Genomic DNA, 18124 nt, shown 5'->3' with positions numbered 1-18124 from the left:
GCCACATAAAATCCTGGCCCCAGAGTAAGGAGGCAAACCATTATTCCACTCTTACCCAGCACAGACTTCCTTGATGCCCACGAGGTGGGCTTGAGGGAGAGGTTGCCCACTATATCTGTTTCTGACTGGCATACACCATCCTGAACAGTGAGGATCGAGAAAGTGAGCACTACCATGATTCAGAAATTTATTATCCCAAGTGAATTACAGGACATGTGCACACACATACAGATATACATACATACAGATACACGTACACACCTACACATATACACATACACATATATACACAGATACATATATGCACACACATGCCCACACATATCCCTGGGGTTTTTTCAAACTCTTAAAGGGAAAAAAAACCTGACATTATATAGGACCCAAGATTAGCCAAACCAATTCTGTGGAAGAAAATGAAAATGTGGACTTTCTGAGTCAGATGACATAAGAAACATTCAAATGATGACTAAGGGCAATAACACCCAACAGGAGGTTGTAGACTCTGTAAAGTACAGCTCTGGGCTTTGTCCCAAACACAACTAAAAATAGGTCGATTAAACTGCTGAATAGAGGGCTGCACTGTGAAAAGCAGCTGAAAACTGACTCCACAGTGTCATCTGCTAGTCATTTTCCCACTGCATCACACTTCACTCATATGTTAATAGTACACATCGTGACCAGAATAGTGTTAAATGTTATACCAGTCCCATGAGGGGAACCACAGAAATCAGAACAAGGAGCTGCTCATGCTGGACTCTGACACTCAAGTGTCATGGGCAAGTCATAACCCTTCTCTTAGCTTCTTCATTTATACAAAAAGAAATTGAAAAATGTTTGTCATGCCTACCCTAACAATCAAGTAAGCTATCAACCAAGGCAGTAGATGAAAATAGTTTCCTAAACATCAAAAGACTATAGAGATGTAACGTATCTGTAATAGCTATCATCCATTTTCCAAGCCTGGGAAATAAAATAGTGTACACATCTCTCTTCAATAATCAATAGCATTCTAGATCTAGGCTCAGTATAGAAGCCCTCTCTCTCCATTCCACCATAGTTTTGCTAGATCAATTACAAGTTATAGTCAATTCTCATCATTCTGGCTTTACCACTGGAGCTGAAACCCTGGCAGCTACCTTTGAGGCTCCCAGCAACCACCTTGAAGTTACTAGAACACCAGGAGCAGAATCTAAAACATAAGCCGCAAAGACCCCCAAATTGGCTGTTCCAGAATGGGCTATCAATACCAAAGATAGGTGCAGCCTACATCACAACCCATGTGTTCTAACCTCTCATACAGTCAGCTGGCTCTTCTGGATGATAATTCTGCTCTTTCTGCTGGAGTTATCATTTGAATGCAAACCTTGAAGCCGGAATTCAGCCATCAAGTTAATATGTACAAAAAAAGCCAGAGTCCAGAGACTTGATGTCACCATCAGAGAGGAGGAAGCAGGATTTCTTTGCTTGACTAGAGAAGGCTGTTGTGGTTGGAGAGCAGAGAGCAGGGAGCATGAGACAGAGCTGCAAAAGCACACAGGTGTCAGACCATGCAGGATCTCATGGGCTACAGAAAGGAGTGTGGTCTTTATATTGTGTTTTATGGGAAACAACTAAATAGTTTTAAGCAGGGCAGTGACAGGTCATATTTACAATCAGAAAAGATAAATACAGCTGCAAATCAGAGAACAATCTTGATGCATTAGGAAGTTTGTGTAGTGTCTCTGGAAACAGATGATGCCAGCCTAGATGAGGGTGTTAAGAGGAGAGAAGAAAACAAGTGGATTTAAAGGAGATATTTAGGAGGCAATAGCAATAAGACTTGGGGACAGATTGAATTCAGGGAGAGAGGAGGAGATCTCATGAATGACTCAGGTTTCTGTTCAGTTGGCTTGGTGGTGGTACCATTTGCTGAGATTAGAGAAGAAAAGGCAAGGCTTGATGCTGAGGGTTATGCGTTCAGCCATAGTGGTGTTGAGTCTGAGTCTTGATTGGAATGATTCTTTTGAGATGCAATAGTTGGTACAGAAGAGAGGAGAAAATAATTCATAATGAAAATTTTCTGAGAGGGTTGGGGATACAGGAAACAAAACCCAGAAGCAGGGATTGGTATGAGATGAGTAGGACCCCTGTTATGTATGTAACTTAGGGACAAAGTTGAAAGATTGGCTGCAGGTATGGATAGTTTCCTGGTTTGGGCTGAGAGAATATGAGAGTTCCCAAATGACTTTTATTTTCTTCTGGATGGAAGGAGCAGAGTCACCTGTAGAAAATGAGGTGAGTAATAAAAAGCATGAGAATAGAGAAGATCTGAAATAGTTATTGAAAGTTTTTAAAAAAATTTATTGACTAGAGGGAAAAAAGTACAGCTGTTGCACAAGTTTATGTCAGGTTTTGCTTTCATAAACAAATTAATGCTTAAAGGTTACTGAAATTGTGGACCATCCTGGATCAGAAAGGAAGAAAGAGGCTAATGGAGAGAAAAGGAGAGAATCGTTGAATAATTATGCTCAAAGAAAAAAAAATGTGTGATCAGAGAAGGGGTTATCTGAGGTAGTGTTTAAAATCAGAAACAAAAGGCGTGGAAAGCCTGGAGCAGTTTAGGACTTTTGGGTATCAGAGAAAAACTTCTAGGGCTAAGTGCATACTGTGTACAGTATGCTCAGATATAAAAAGAAAGGGATGATCATCACTGATTATCATTTCTTAAAAGGGGGCAGTAAGTGGTCTAAACTATTTTTCTCAAATGAGAGTTCAATTTGAAAAGTTCACACAATTTGAGGAATAATTCTCTGTATATTGCTATTTCACATAAAACTATTTTAAGAAATAATAGGCCAATATGAACACACATTTTATTCTGTCTCAATTCAAACCCTTTTTATCACTGTTACATACCTTCCCTGCTTTTACTGACTTTATATGTTGCAATTAGAAAAGTAAGCATTTTGAGCAACGTTAGCAATGTCAGAAATACTGAATTTAAAGAGGGAAGGAAGGAAGCAATTACCCCTTTTGGTGTATTCCATGCATTAGCTGTAATTTCCATTGCCCGTTTTCTGAAAACTCATGTCTGTACCATTTATGGTGAAAAGCAAGTCAGACTTGCCGCAATCAACCAAACATTCCAATTCAAGTCACTCCGGGAAGAATTTCAACTCAGAACATACTGCGGAAATTGTCTACTGGTTTGATCATATCCACTGGTGGACACGGCATTCAGAGTAACTTGGAAAATAGATTATAATTTGATAACTACGAACACTGGGCACAAAGTAAAATAATTACAAGGGCAGTCTTTTATAATGCCCTTTCTTATTTATGCTATTATTTGGAGTAGGGTACATATAAAATGTTTCATAAAAATCTGTTAATTTTGCAGGAAAAATTAAAACTAGTTTACTTTTTAAACAGTGGCATGCATTCATTATTTTTTTAAAAAATATTTCATATATAAAACAAATGATTTACTAAAAGGATGCTGATACAAAGTTTCATGTTTACCAAATTATCAGAGATTATTACATTGAGAGTCTTAAAACTTTAAAACAAATAAATCTAATTAAAATCAAAGTTGGAGTTTAATAATCTTTTTTGTAATTTCCGTTTTCTCATGTATTTAAGTAAAATGACCAAAATGTAGCATGATGACTGGCTCATCATACTACAGTTGTCTTTTTTAAATGATAAAAATTTAAATTTCCCATGTCATTTCACAAGAAAACACATTAATCCTTGAAGTTATTTATTAAAAAGTATACCCAGTGACAAAATCCCAACCTCAATGACCATTTTAAAGAGTATCAGGAAATAAATATTTTGGAGACACTGTATTCACCATGTCATTTTTGGCCAAAAACCTTCAAAGATCTTCCAAACTTTATAAGCTCAATCTTTATTCATTCAACCACGTTAAGAGAATGTCTGCTACATGCCAAACTCTACCAGTCCTTCTGTGGACAACATCAAACAGGGAGAGAAAGAATCCTGTAAAGCCCACAAAGAGCATCAGGACCATGATAGGAAGATGTGCTAAGTGTGCTGGGAATGGAAAGAAGCTTTCTTAAGGGAGGGAAAATTCTACTGATGGGGTCCCAGAAAAGCTTTCTAACTTCATTAAATCATCATCTCTTGTCATAAAACTAACTTAGTCCCTTCAGAGTCCTTTGGAATAGGAATTTTCTAAGGTTTGTCTGAAAATATATTCAGTATCAAATATGCTTAAACACTCAACACCACTTAACTTCATGGCAATGCAATAATCAAGTATGATATCAGAGAAATTTTAAAGTGTTGTTAACAAGTAAAAAAAAAAGATACGCATCACTTGCAATAAAAGGAAAAAGAAAACAGTACCTTAAACTGTAACAAAATGAACATGCAAAGTAAAAACTGTAATCGGAAAAAAATTTCAAATTTATTATAGCTCTCAGCATCTTTCCTATGCTGATGACATAGAAATCTTAATGCAAATAAGTCTAAACATGCTATCTATGGAAACCACTTATTTATAATCTTGCTTCTTTAGCTGCATATTCAAACTGAATAACAATAAACTCAACTATTCCAGATCATAAATATATGTTTATTGTTATTCCTCCTTATTTAACAATATTGAAATTAACATGTCTTATAGTTTTACATGCAAATTAAGAATCTCTGCTCTACTGAATAAATATGAAAGTGAAGAAAATACAGAAGAGAGTTCTTGTTTTCAAATTTTTTATTCATAACATCCAAATTTCAAGATGCAAATCATAAATCAAAATACAAACTACAATCCCATAGGTAGCTATAGGAAATGTGAAAGCATCAAAAAACAACATTCTGGATATATGGGCAAAGATTTTTGCTTAGAAAGCAAGTAACAAATTACTACTGGAATATGATAATGAGATCATCTCTCTAGTCATCTAACCAATATTATTTACATATATACTAGGCAAAAGTATCTAAAAATGAAGAAAGATAAATGAAAATTCAAATCTTATTCAGGACAAGATTAACGTCTAGAAGTAACTAGTAAATGCAAAATATGTTAATTATCATAACAGAAGGAAAAATAAATATATGAATATCCAAATTCACTAAAGAGAGCATATTCACTTGGGATTCATCCAAGAAGACTTCATTAAGAAGGGCAAGATTCAAGCTGAAATTTGAATGAATAGTAGAGTTTGCTATGTTTAGCTAACAAACTAGATTAATATGTCATTTATTTAGGCTAATAAGGAAATACTGAGTCCTATATTTTATTCTTTTAGGGATTAATATTTACCAATTTATGGCATTCAAAAATAATCTCTCTCTAAAAAAAATTGCTTCTCTATCTTCTTACAAAGAAGACATCTGCATCTGCCAGGCACACTGGCTAATTCCTACAATCCCAGCACTTTGGGTAGCTGAAACAAGAGGATCACTTGAGGCCAGGAGCTTGAGACAAGCCTGGGCAAGTGAGACCCCACCTGGAAAAAATAAGTAAATAAATAAATAGCCAGACATGGTGGCATGTGCCTGTAGTCTCAGCTACTCAGGAGGGTGAGGTAGGAAGATTGCTTGAACTCAGGAGTTTGAAACTTCAGTGATCTGTGATCACACTGCTGCACTCCAGGCTGGGTAACAGAGCAAGACCCCATTTCTTAAAAAAAATAGAATATTTTTAAGAAGAAGGCATTGAACATAGTTTAATTTGGAGATTATATGGCTTATTATTCATATCGCTATGGTTCCATCCTCCATTTACTTTTGATCTCCAGAAGATCACCTACTTCTAATGATACCTCGTTTCTCTTTTTCTTTTTTATTCTCCTTTTTTACTGGGGAAAAAAACCAAAACAAACAAAAACAAACAAACAAAAAAATCAAGAAAGCAACTTTGTTAGAAAATCAGGAAAACGCTAGAGTAGATAAAGTCCAGTATAAAAGATAAGGAATCAAGCTCATACTTTAATGTCTTTGTGACAGAGATTTGGGATTACAGTGATTTTTTTGGTTTGTTTTTTATTCTGCTTTGTAGGTTGAAAATAATTGTCTCTTATATTGTTGATAAGTGAGATTTCCCTGAACAAGGAACCAGCAGTAAAGTGATATTTAATGGATAACAAAAGTAGTTCAACAAAAGTACAGAAGTTACAAAAATGTTAAAGTGACCTGGAGGGCTTTCTAATGCAGGCTTGGGGGTCAATCATTTGACAGCAGCTTCCCTGACCACCCAATGCAAGGAATAATTTTAAATATGCTCATATCCTTCCTACCCATAGTTCCCTGTCAGATGCCCTACTCCCAAGAAAGGCCCAGCTGGAATCAGGTCTAGTTATATACCAGTAGAAGAAATCCACATTGCATAATTAGAATAATCAACCATGCCTTTCACTCAAATATGAGCAGAAAACCAAGAATCAACAGATTCCCAAGGAAAGAAGAGGACAAATTGATAATTCAAGATAGCAAAGAAAAGTCAAACACACAAACTAATAACACTCTAATATTCAAGAAGAGTATCACATTCATAAAAATAACTGGATGCTCTGAAAAGACGCAATCAGAGAACATTAAAAATATTTAGAAGTTTTAAAAATTCACATTTTAAAAAATTAATAGAAGGTTTAGAACATAAAGTTGAAAACATCAGCCAGGATGTAAATCTCAGAAGAAGAAAAGTATGAAAGTAAAGATAAATCAGATAGAGGATCAACATAGTAAGTTAAAGATATGGCCAACTGGGATTTATTTTGGAAAAGAAAGAATAAGAATGAAGTTGGAGGGGAAGAAAAAATCAAGGAAATAATAGAAAAAAAAGAAACCCAGATTTGAAGGACACAAGTGTTTATATTGAAATTAATATGAACCTACAATGCCTAGACATAAATTATGAAATTTTAGAGCACTGGGGATAAAGGAAGAACCTAATAGCTCCTGAAGGCATGAGAGGCAAAGAAGTAATGATTTCCAAATGATGAGATTGTCATCAAATATTTCAATATTACAGTAAAAAATAGAACACAGTTCATCAATATCTTCAAAGTATGAGGAAAAAATATTTTGAACCTAAAATTCTACGCTAAAGCAAAATATTAATTACATGTGAGGAAAAACTACAGATACTTTCATACTTGCAGGAATTCATTCAGTTTATCTCCCACATATATTTATGTCAAATACATGAAGATCAATCAGGCAAAAGAAAGGAATAAAAAGCATTCAAATAGGAGAGAAGTCAAACTATCCCTGTTTGCAGACAACATAATTCCATATCTAGAAAATCCCATAGTCTCGGCTCAAAAGGTCCTTAAGCTGAAAAACAACTTCAGCAAAGTCTCAGAATACAAAATCAACGTACAAAAATCACTAGCAATCTTATTCACCAAAAACAATCAAGCTGAGAGCCAAATCAGGAACACAATCCCATTCACAATTGCTATAAAAAGAATAAAATACATAGAAACATAGATAATGACGGAGGTGAAAGATATCTACAATGAGAGTTGCAAAACACTGTTCAAAGAAATCAGAGATGGCATGAACAAATGGAAAAACATTCCATGCTCATGGATAGGATGGATAGGATGAATCAATATTGTTAAAATAGTCATACTGCACAAAACAATTTATAAGTTCAATGCTATTCCTATTAAACTACCAATGACATTCCTCACAGAACTAGAAAAAAATCAATTTTACAATTAATATGGAACCAAAAATAGCCCGCATAGCCAAAGAAATCCTAAGCAACAAAAACAAAGCTGGAGGCATTACACTACTTGTCTTCAAGCTATACTAAAGAGCTACAGTAACCAAAACAGCATGGTACTGGTACAAAAACAGATACATAGACCAATGAAACAGAATGGAGAGCCCAGAAATAATGCTGCAAACCTACAACCATCTGAGCTTTGACAAAATCAAAAAAATCAAGCAACGAGGACGTACTCCCTATTCAATAAATGGTGCTGGGATAACTGGCTAGCCATATGCAGAAGACTAAAACTGGACCCCTTCCTTATACCATACACAAAAATCAATTCAAGATTTCATGATGAATATGCCAAAAGGAATTGTAACAAAAGCAAAAACTGACAAATGGGATATTATTAAACACAAGAGCTTCTGCACAGCAAAAGAAACTATCAATTGAGTAAATACACAACCCACAGAATGAGATATAAATTTTGCAAACTGCATTTGACAAAAGACTAATATTCAGCATCTATAAGGAACCTAAACAAATTTATAAGAGAAAAACCAACAGCTCCATTAAAAAGTGGACAAAGGACATGAACAGACACATTCCAAAAAAAGACCTACATACGACCAACAAGCATATGAAAAAAAGCTCAACATCACTGATTGTTAGAGAAATGAAAATCAAACCCACAATGAGATACCATCAAAATGGCTATTATTAAATACTACCAGTCAGAATGGTTATTATTAAAATGTCAAAAAATAACACGCCAGCAAGGTTTTGGAGAAAAAAAACGCTTATACACTGCTGGTGGGAGTGTAAATAAGTTCAACCATTGTGGAAAGATGCGTGGCAATTCCTCAAAGAGCTAAAAAGAGAACTTTTTAGAGAACCTTCAACCCAGCAATCCCATTACTGGTCATATACCCAAAGGAATATAAATTGTTCTATGGTAAAGACACATACATGTGTATGTTCACTGCTTATGATAGCAAAGATATGGAATCAACCTAAATGTTCATCAGTGATAGACTGGATAAAGAGAATGTGGTATATGTACACCATGGAATACTATGCAGCCATAACAAAAGAACAAGATCATGTCCTTTGCAGGAACATGGATGGAGCTGGAAGCCATCATCCTTAGCAAACTAACGCAAGAACAGAAAAGCAAATACCACATATTCTTATCTATAAGTGGAAGCTAAATGATGAAAGCTCATGGACGCATAGAGGGGAACAATGCACACTCAAGCCTCCTGGAGAGTGAAGAGTGGGAGGAGGGAGAGGAACAGGAAAAATAACTAATACCTGGGTGATGAAATAATCTGCACAACAAACCCTCATGACATGAGTTTACTTAGATAACAAACCTACACGTGTACCCCTGAACTTAAATAAACTTTTAAGATTATATATATATATATATAATAAATACATATATCTTAAGTTATATGTAAGTAAGGAAGGAAAGAAAGGAGGAAGGAAGGGAAAAAGAAAGGAAGGAGAAAGGGAAAAAGGAAAGGAGAGAGGAAAAAATATTAAAAACAAAAACAAAAACTAAGTAAAAATCAATGATAACCAAGAAAGAATACATGCAGATCAGTTGGTGAGAGTTGTGCAGCTGGCTCTGGAACAACAGACCCAAACTTGGGCAAGACGGTAGAAGGCACCAGAAGATGTCTCCAAGGAAAAGAGGGGGATACTTAATTTTCATATAATTTGGTCAAAATCTGTGTAAACAAAAGTCATTATGTAAAAATCATAGCTCCAAAACAGTCATTTAAAAAAAATGGGCCAGGCGCAGTGGCTCACGCCTGTAATCCCAACACTTTGGGAGGCCAAGGTGGGCAGATCACGAGGTCAGGAGACCAAGACCATCCTGGCCAACATGGTGAAAACCCGTCTATATTGAAAATACAAAAATTAGCGAAGTATTGTGGCACACGCCTGTAGTCACACCTACTCGGGAGGCTGAGGCAGGAGAATCACTTGAACCCAGAAGACGGAGGTTGCAGTGAGCCAGGATTGCGCCACTGCACTGCAGCCTGGGTGGCAGAGCGAGACTCCATCTCAAAAAAAAATGTATTTAAGAAAATATAGGCAACTTCAGCAAAGTCTCATGATACAAAATCAATATGCAAAAATCATAAGCATTCCTATACATCAATAACAGACAAACAGAGAGCCAAATCATGAGTGAACTCCCATTCACAATTGCTACCAAGAGAATAAATTACCTAGGAATACAACTTACAAGAAATGTGAAGGACCTCTTCAAGGAGAACCAGAAACCACTGCTCAAGGAAATAAGAGAGGACACAAACAAATGGAAAAACACTACATGCTCATGGATAGGAAGAATCAATATTGTGAAAATGGCCATACGGACCAAAGTAATTTATAGATTCAATGCTATCCCCATCAAGTTACCATTGACTTTCTTCACAGAATTAGAAAAAACTACTTTAAATTTCATATGCAACCAAAAACAAACAAAAAGGCCCGTATAGCCAAGACAATCCTAAGCAAAAAGAACAAAGCTAGAGGTATCACTCTACCTGACTTCAAACTATACTATAAGGCCACAGTAATCAAAACAGCATGGTACTGGTACCAAAACAGATATATAGACCAATGGAACAGAACAGAGGCCTCAGAAATAATGCCACACATTTACAACCATCTGATCTTTGACAAACCTGACAAAAACAAGAAATGGGGAAAGGATTCCCAATTTAATCACTGGTGTTGGGAAAACTGGTTAGCCATATGCAGAAAACTGAAACTGAACCCTTTCCTTACACCTTATACAGAAATTAACTCAAGATGGATTAAAGACTTAAATGTAAGACCTAAAACCATAAAGACCCCAAAAGAAAACCTAGGCAATACCATACAGGACATAGGCATGGGCAAAGACTTCAGGAATAAAACCAAAAGCAGTGGTAACAAAAGCCAAAATTGACAACTCGGATCTAATTGAACTAAAGAGCTTTTGCACAGCAAAAGAAAGTATCATCAGAGTGAACAGGCAACCTACAGAATGGGAGAACATTTTTGCAATCTATTCATCTGACAAAGGGCTAATATCCAGAATCTACAAGGAACTCAAACAAATTAACAAGAAAAAAATGAACAACCCCATCCAAAAGTGGGAGAAGGATATGAACAGACACTTCTCAAAAGAAGACATTTATGCAGCCAACAAACATACAAAAAAAGCTCATCATCAGTGGTCATTAGAGAAATGCAAATCAAAACCACAATGAGGTACCATCTCACACCAGTTAGGATGGCGATCATTAAAAAGTCAGGAAACAACAGATGCTAAAGAGGATGTGGAGAAATAAGAACACTTTTACACTGTTGGTGGGGGTGTAAATTTGTTCAACCATTGTGGAAGACAGTGTGGCGACTCCTCAGGGACCTAGAACCAGCAATACCATTTGACCTAGCAATCCCATTTTTGGGTATATACCCAAAGGATTATAAATCATGCTACTATAAAGACAGATGCACACGTATGTTTATTGCAGCACTATTCACAATAGCAAAGACTTGGAACCAATCCAAATGCCTATCAATGTTAGATTGGATAAAGAAAATGTGGCACATATACATCATAGAATACTATGTAGCCATAAAAAATGATGAGTTCACGTCGTTTGCAGAGACATGGATGAAGCTGGAAACCATCATTCTCAGCAATCTAATACAGGAACAGAAAACCAAACACCACATGTTCTCACTCATAAGTGGGAGGTGAACAATGAGAACACATGGACACAGGGAGGGGAACATCACACATCGGGACCTGTTGGGGATAGGGGGATAGGGGAGGGATAGCATTAGGAGAAATACCTACTGTAGATGATGGGTTCATGGGTGCAGCAAACCACCACGGCATGTGTATACCTATGTAACAAACCTGCACATTCTGCACATGTATCCCAGAACTTAAAGTATAATTTAAAAAAAGAAGATATAGGATACTACACAATTTTCAGTCATTCTTATTTGTTCGTGTACTGAAGTCTCAAATAAAAGTTTGTCATACAATTTTAAAAATGGGGACAATAATATTCACCTTACAGTGTTTGATGATTAAAGAAAACAATATAATCCAAATATCCAGCCCAGTGCCTGGCATATAGTAGACACTAGAAGTTACTTTTCCTCTCTTCCTGTCTCAGCACTCATCCTATCTTTATTAGTGTTTCCTAGGCAACTACCACAGCATGCCAAAGTGCTTTCCTAATGGATGCAAAAGACATCTAATAATTTGAACTAAAGTAGAAATAAAACGCACTCTCTGGAAACAGGCTAGGCAAATTCTATAAAGAAGAAATTGCAGAATTTAAAGAATAAAATGGACATTTTCATTAAAGGCATTTGGTAGAAAATATGACTCCTCAAATGTGTTCAAAGAAAGATTTTAAAACATAAGGTGAAAATGTAGATAATTAGGCAAATTAGCATCTTAAGTTATAAGCTCATTTCTGACAGCAAAATGAATACAATTCTGTTTTAATGGCACTGCTTATGTAAATATATTAATACCTATTTCAATTACATTAATAAAAAGCATATTTGACCTTGAGATTTTAATAGATGTTAAACACTTTCCAGGGGTCTTCAAAAGAAATAAGTTTTTTGTTACATCTGGTTTCAATTGCTCTTCCAACTTGATACTGCTCACCTCTCTTATCCAAACCCTCCAACCCAGCAGGACAAGGGCTCTGCTTATTGCTCTAAGAGCTACAGGCATTCTTTCCACTTTTACTTAAAACAAGTATTAGAAGCTCCACTCTTCCTCCAACATCAGTCTCTTGACTGCCTTAAAACCTCTCAACCTGGTTCAGCTCTTTTTCCTTTACCTCCTGACTTGAATATTTATGGGTTCTTATTGCCTATACCAATGTGGTAGTAAGTTAAAAGCTAATTATGTGATAATGATTTTTCTACATGGATGCTCCCTCTTCCTATCCAGGCTGATTGTATCATTCCTTCTAGTATAACCAGTATTTAGCAGATGCTCAATAAATGTCTGTGCTAGTAATGTAAAGCTGAAAAACAGTTAAAAACAAATGGTAATTACATTGTTTGCCAAAACAGATAATTTAAAAAATATTACATACCTGGAGAAGTCTGCCTTTCAATTTATATCTGGATATCATATTTTAAGAAAATGTAAATTACAAAGCCAAGTATCTACACAGATGGCCAATGGTTTAGACTGCTTCTATGTACATGAATTCTCAGAATCTCTTCAGGGTCCACACGGAGAGACAATGGGTGGAGATGCCTATCAGGTGGGGCTCTGCCTTCCCAAGCTTCCCACCACAGGCATGTGATTTTACAGGCAGAATCACCAGGGAGAAAGATGACATGTGTTGCTTAAATGTTATTACTCATATTGATATACATTATTAATTTAAAAAAAGCAATTTACAGATAAAATGCTTTGGTATTTAACTCATTTAATTTCAAACAGAAAATGTCATATTTTGTGTAAATGTGCCTTTTAAAATTAAAACTACAAAATCAGTTTCATTTGATTTAGCCTCATGTGTTTATTTTTTGCTTTTGTTGCCTGAGCTTTTAGTTTCATATGTAAAAAATAATCACCAAGACCAATGTCATAGGGCTTTTCTTTTCTGTTTTCTTTTAGGAGTTTTATGGCTCAGGATTTAAGTTTAAAACTATAATTCACTTTGAGTTGATTTTGGGGTGTGATGTAAGATAAGGATTCAATTTCACTTTTATTTTGCCTGTGAATAAGCAGTTTTCCTAACACTATTTATTAAAAAGGCTCTGCTTTCTCCACCGTGTATTTTTTGTGTCTTTGTCAAAGATTAGTTGACCATAAATGCTTGGGTTCATTTCTTGGCTTTCTATTCTGCCCTATTGGCCTTTGTGTATGCTTTTATGCCAGTACTACACTGTTTTGAGTACTACAGCTGTGTAATATAATTTGAAATCAGGAGATGTTGTGCCACCAGCTTTGTTCTTGTGTTTTAGCTATTCAGGGTTTTTTTGTGTTTCCATGTGAATTTTAGGATTACTTTTTCCATTTATGTGAAAAATGCTATTGGAACTTTGGTAAGGATTTCACTGAATCTGCAGGTTGCTTTGGGTAGTATAGATATATTGACTGTGTTATTTATTCTACAAACACAGGATGCCTTTCCATTTATTTGTGTCTTACTCAATTTCTTTCATCAATATTTTACAGTTTTCATGTACAGCTCTTTCACCACCTTGGTTAAATTTATTCCTAAGTATTTTTCTCATACTATCATAAATGGAATTATTTTCTTAATTTCTTTTACAGATATTTCATTGTTAGTGTATAGGAAAACAAGTGATTTTTGTATATTCATTTTGTGTCCTGAAACTTTACTGAATATATTTATTAGCTCTAACAGTATTTTGGTGGAGTCTTTAGAAATTGTAATATATAAGAGCATATCATCTGCAAACAGACACAATTTTACTACTTCCTTTCCTATTTAGATGCCTTTTCTTTCTTTATTTACCTAATTGCTCTGGCTAGGGCTTCCAGGGATATGGTGAATAGAAGTGATAAGAGTAGGGACTGTTTCTTTGTTCCTGGTTTTACAGAAAAAACTAAGTTTTTCACTATTATGTATGATGGTGCAGGCTTATCATATATGGTTTTTACTATAGTGAGGTATATTTCTTTACACCTAATTTGTTGAAAATTTTTGTCATGAAAGGATGTTGAATTTTGTCAAATGTTTTCCTGCAACTATTCATCATATGATTTTTTTTTTTTTTGAGATGGAGTATTGCTCTGTCACCAGGCTGGAGTGCAGTGGCGCAATCTCAGCTCACTGCAACCTCCACCTCCTGGGTTCAAGAGATTCTCCTGCCTCAGCCTCCTGAGTAGCTGAGACTACAGGCACCCGCCACCATGCCCGGCTAATTTTTGTATTTTTAGTAGAGACAAGGTTTCACCATGTTGGCCAGGATGGTCTCAATCTCCTGACCTTGTGATCCACCCCCCTCAGCCTCCCAAAGTGCTGGGATTACAGGCGTGAGCCACCGTGCCCGGACTATTCATCATATGATTTTTATCCTTCATCCTTCACTCTGTTAATATCGTGTATCAACTTTACTAATTTATGTATGTTGAACCACCCTTGTTATCTCAGGTATAATTCTACTTGATCATGGTGAATGATGTTTGTAAAGCGCTATTAAATTTGGTTTACTCTGGTTTTGTTGGGGATTTTTGCATGTATGTTCATCAGGGATATTGGCCTATAGTTTTCTTTTCTTGTAGTGTCCTCATCTTGGCTTTGGTATCAGGATAATGATGGCCTCATACAATTAGTTTGGAAGTATTCCCTCTTCTTCAATTTTTGGGAAGAGTTTGACAAGGATTGATATTAGCTCTCCTTTAAATGTTTGGTAGAATGCACCAGTGAAGCCATCAGGTCACTGAACTTTTCTTTGTTTTTCTTTTCTTGGTTAGGAGCCTTTTTTGTTATTAATTCTGTCTCCTTACTCCTTATTAGTCTTTTCAGATTTTCTATTTATTATTGATTCAGTCATCGTAAGTTGTATGTCTTTAGAAATTTATCCATTATTTCTAGGTTTCCAGGTCGTTAGTGTATAATTGTCTATAGTTTCTTATGATTTTTTGTATTTTTGCAGTATTAGTAGTAATATCTTCCATCTTCTTTGTTGACTTTCTCTCTTGATGACCTGTCTAGTGTTGTCAATGGAGTATCGAAGTCCCCCACTATTATTTTGTTGCTGTCTATCTAATTTCTTAAGTCTAGTACTAATTGTTTTATAAGTTTGGGAGCACCAGTGTTAGGTGCATATATACATGTGATTGTGATAGTTTCCTGTTGGACTAGTCCTTTTATCATTAAAAAGCTTCTGCACAACAAAAGAAATAATCAGCAGAGTTAATAGACAACCCATAGAGTGGGAGAAAACCTTTGCAATCTCCGGGTGGTAATGTAAACTAGTCCAACCACTATAGAAAACAGCATAGAGAACCCTTAAAGAACTACAAGTAGATCTACCAGTTGATTCAACAATCCCACTACTGCAAGAATGGCCATAATAAAAAATAATAGATGTTGGCATGAATGTGGTGCAAAGGGAACACTTTTACACTGTTGGTGGGGATGTAAACTAGTACACCCCTATGGAAAACCATATGGAGATCCCTTGAACTAAAAGTAGAACTACCATTTGATCCAGCAATCCCACTACTGGGTATCCACCAGGAGAAAAGGAACTCATTATATGAAAAAGATACTTGGACATACATGTTTACAGCAGCACAATTTGCAATTAAAAATATGGAACCAGCCAAAATGCCCATCAATCAATGAGTGGATAAAGAAATTATGGTGTGTGTGTACATACATATACATATATATACATATACATATATACGTATATATGTATATGTATATATATAAAACTCTGCCTTTTATATATATATACATATATATGTGTGTGTATATATATATATGTATAAAACTCTGCCTTAAAAAGAACAATACAATGGCATTCACAGTGACCTGGATGGGATTGGAGACCATTATTCTAAGTGAAGTAATTCAGGAACGGAAAACTAAAATCATATGTCCTCACTCGTAAGTGGGAGGTAAGCTATGAGGATGCAAAGGCATAAGAACAATACAATGGATTTTTGGGACCCAGGAAAATAGGTGGAAGGAGGGGTGAGGGATAAAGACTGTAAATTGGGTATAACATATACTGCTTGGGTGATGAGTGGACCAAAATCTCAGAAATCACGACTAAATAAATTATTCATGTAACTAAACACCACCTGTTCCCCAAAAACCTATGGAAATAAAAAAATAAATAAAAATATCTTCCATCTTTTCCAATTTTATTTATTTGAGTCTTCTCTCTTCTTAGTCTAGTTCAGGTTTGTCAATTTTGTTTAGCAGCACAGCAGAGGACACCATCAAGAAAATTAAAAGGCAACCTATAGAATTGGAGAAAATATTTGCAAACAATTTATATGATAAATGACTAATATCCATAATATATGAGAAACATACATAGCTGAATAGCCCAAAAACAAATAATCTGACTTTTGAAATGGGCAAAGAACATAGGAATTTTCCCAAAGAAGACATACAAATAGCCAACAGGTATATTAAAAGGTGTTCAACATCACTAATCCTCAGGGAAATGAAAATCAAAACCACAAGATTTCACCTGGCACTTGTTAAGATGGCTATTATCAAAAAGTCAAAAGATACGTGTTGCTAAAGACATGAATAAAAAGGAACATTTATACTGTTAGAAAGAATGTAAATTGGTACAGCCAATATAGAAAACAGTATGGACATAATATAGTTTGGCTGTGTCCCCACCCAAATCTCATTTTTTTTGTTTTGTTTTGTTTTTTTTGAGATGGAGTCTCGCTATGTGCCCAGGCTGGAGTGCAGTGGTGCAGTCTCGACTCACTGCAGCCTCCACCTCTCAGGTTCAAGTGATTTTTATTTCTCAGCCTCCCAAGTAGCTGGGATTAGAGGCATGCGCCACCACACCCAGCTAATTTTTGTATTTTTAGTAGAGATGGGTTTCATCATGTTGGCCAAGCTGGTCTTGAACTCCTGGGCCCAAGTGAATCACCCGCCTCAGCCTCCCAAAGTGCTGGGATTACTGGGGTAAGCCACTGCACCAAGCTCAAATCTCATCTTGAATTGTAGTTCCCATAATCCCCATATGTCATGGGAGGGAAAGGGTGGGAGGTAATTTAATCATGAGGGCAGTTAACCTTATGTTGTTCTCATGATAGTGAGTTCTTATGAGATCTGATGGCTTTATAATGGGCTTTCCCCCCTATCACTGGGCACTTCTTCTTCCTGCTGCCATGTGAAGAAAAACGTGTTTACTTCCCTTCCACCATGATTGTAAGTTTCCTGAGGCCTCCCCAGTCATGCTGAACTGTGAGTCAATTAAACCTCTTTTATTTATAAATTACCCAGTCTCAGGTATGTCTTTATTAGCAGTGTGAGAATGGACTAATATAGGAGGTTCCTCATAAAATTAAAAATACAACTACCATATGATTCAGCAATCCCACATCTGAGTATGTATCCAAGGGAAATTAAATCACTATGTCTAGAGATATCTGCATGTTCATTGCAGTATTATTCACAATAGCCAAGATATATAAACAACTTGGGTGTCTGTTAGTGGATAAATGAACGAAGAAAATGTGACAAGTATATACAATGAAATATTATTTAGCCTTAAAAAAGGGGGATATCTTGCCATTTGCAACAACATGGATGAACCTGGAGGACATTATGCTAAGAGAAATAAGCCAGGCACAGAAAGGCACTTATATGTGGAATCTAAAAGAGTCAAACTCATAGAAATGGCAGAAACATGGTTATCAGGGTTCAA

At 35.8% G+C, this 18124-nt stretch overlaps 1 protein-coding gene across 7 annotated transcripts in view; it reads right to left on the bottom strand.

Annotated features, from left to right (window-relative positions):
- The window catches only part of CHSY3 (chondroitin sulfate synthase 3), a 297300-nt gene that overhangs the window by 233711 nt on the left and 45465 nt on the right, over window positions 1–18124 (bottom strand). The window lies entirely within an intron of this gene.

Source organism: Pongo pygmaeus, chromosome 4 (assembly GCF_028885625.2).
Source record: "Pongo pygmaeus isolate AG05252 chromosome 4, NHGRI_mPonPyg2-v2.0_pri, whole genome shotgun sequence".
Lineage (NCBI taxonomy): Eukaryota > Metazoa > Chordata > Mammalia > Primates > Hominidae > Pongo > Pongo pygmaeus.
This window is presented reverse-complemented; position numbering and strand designations above follow the sequence as displayed.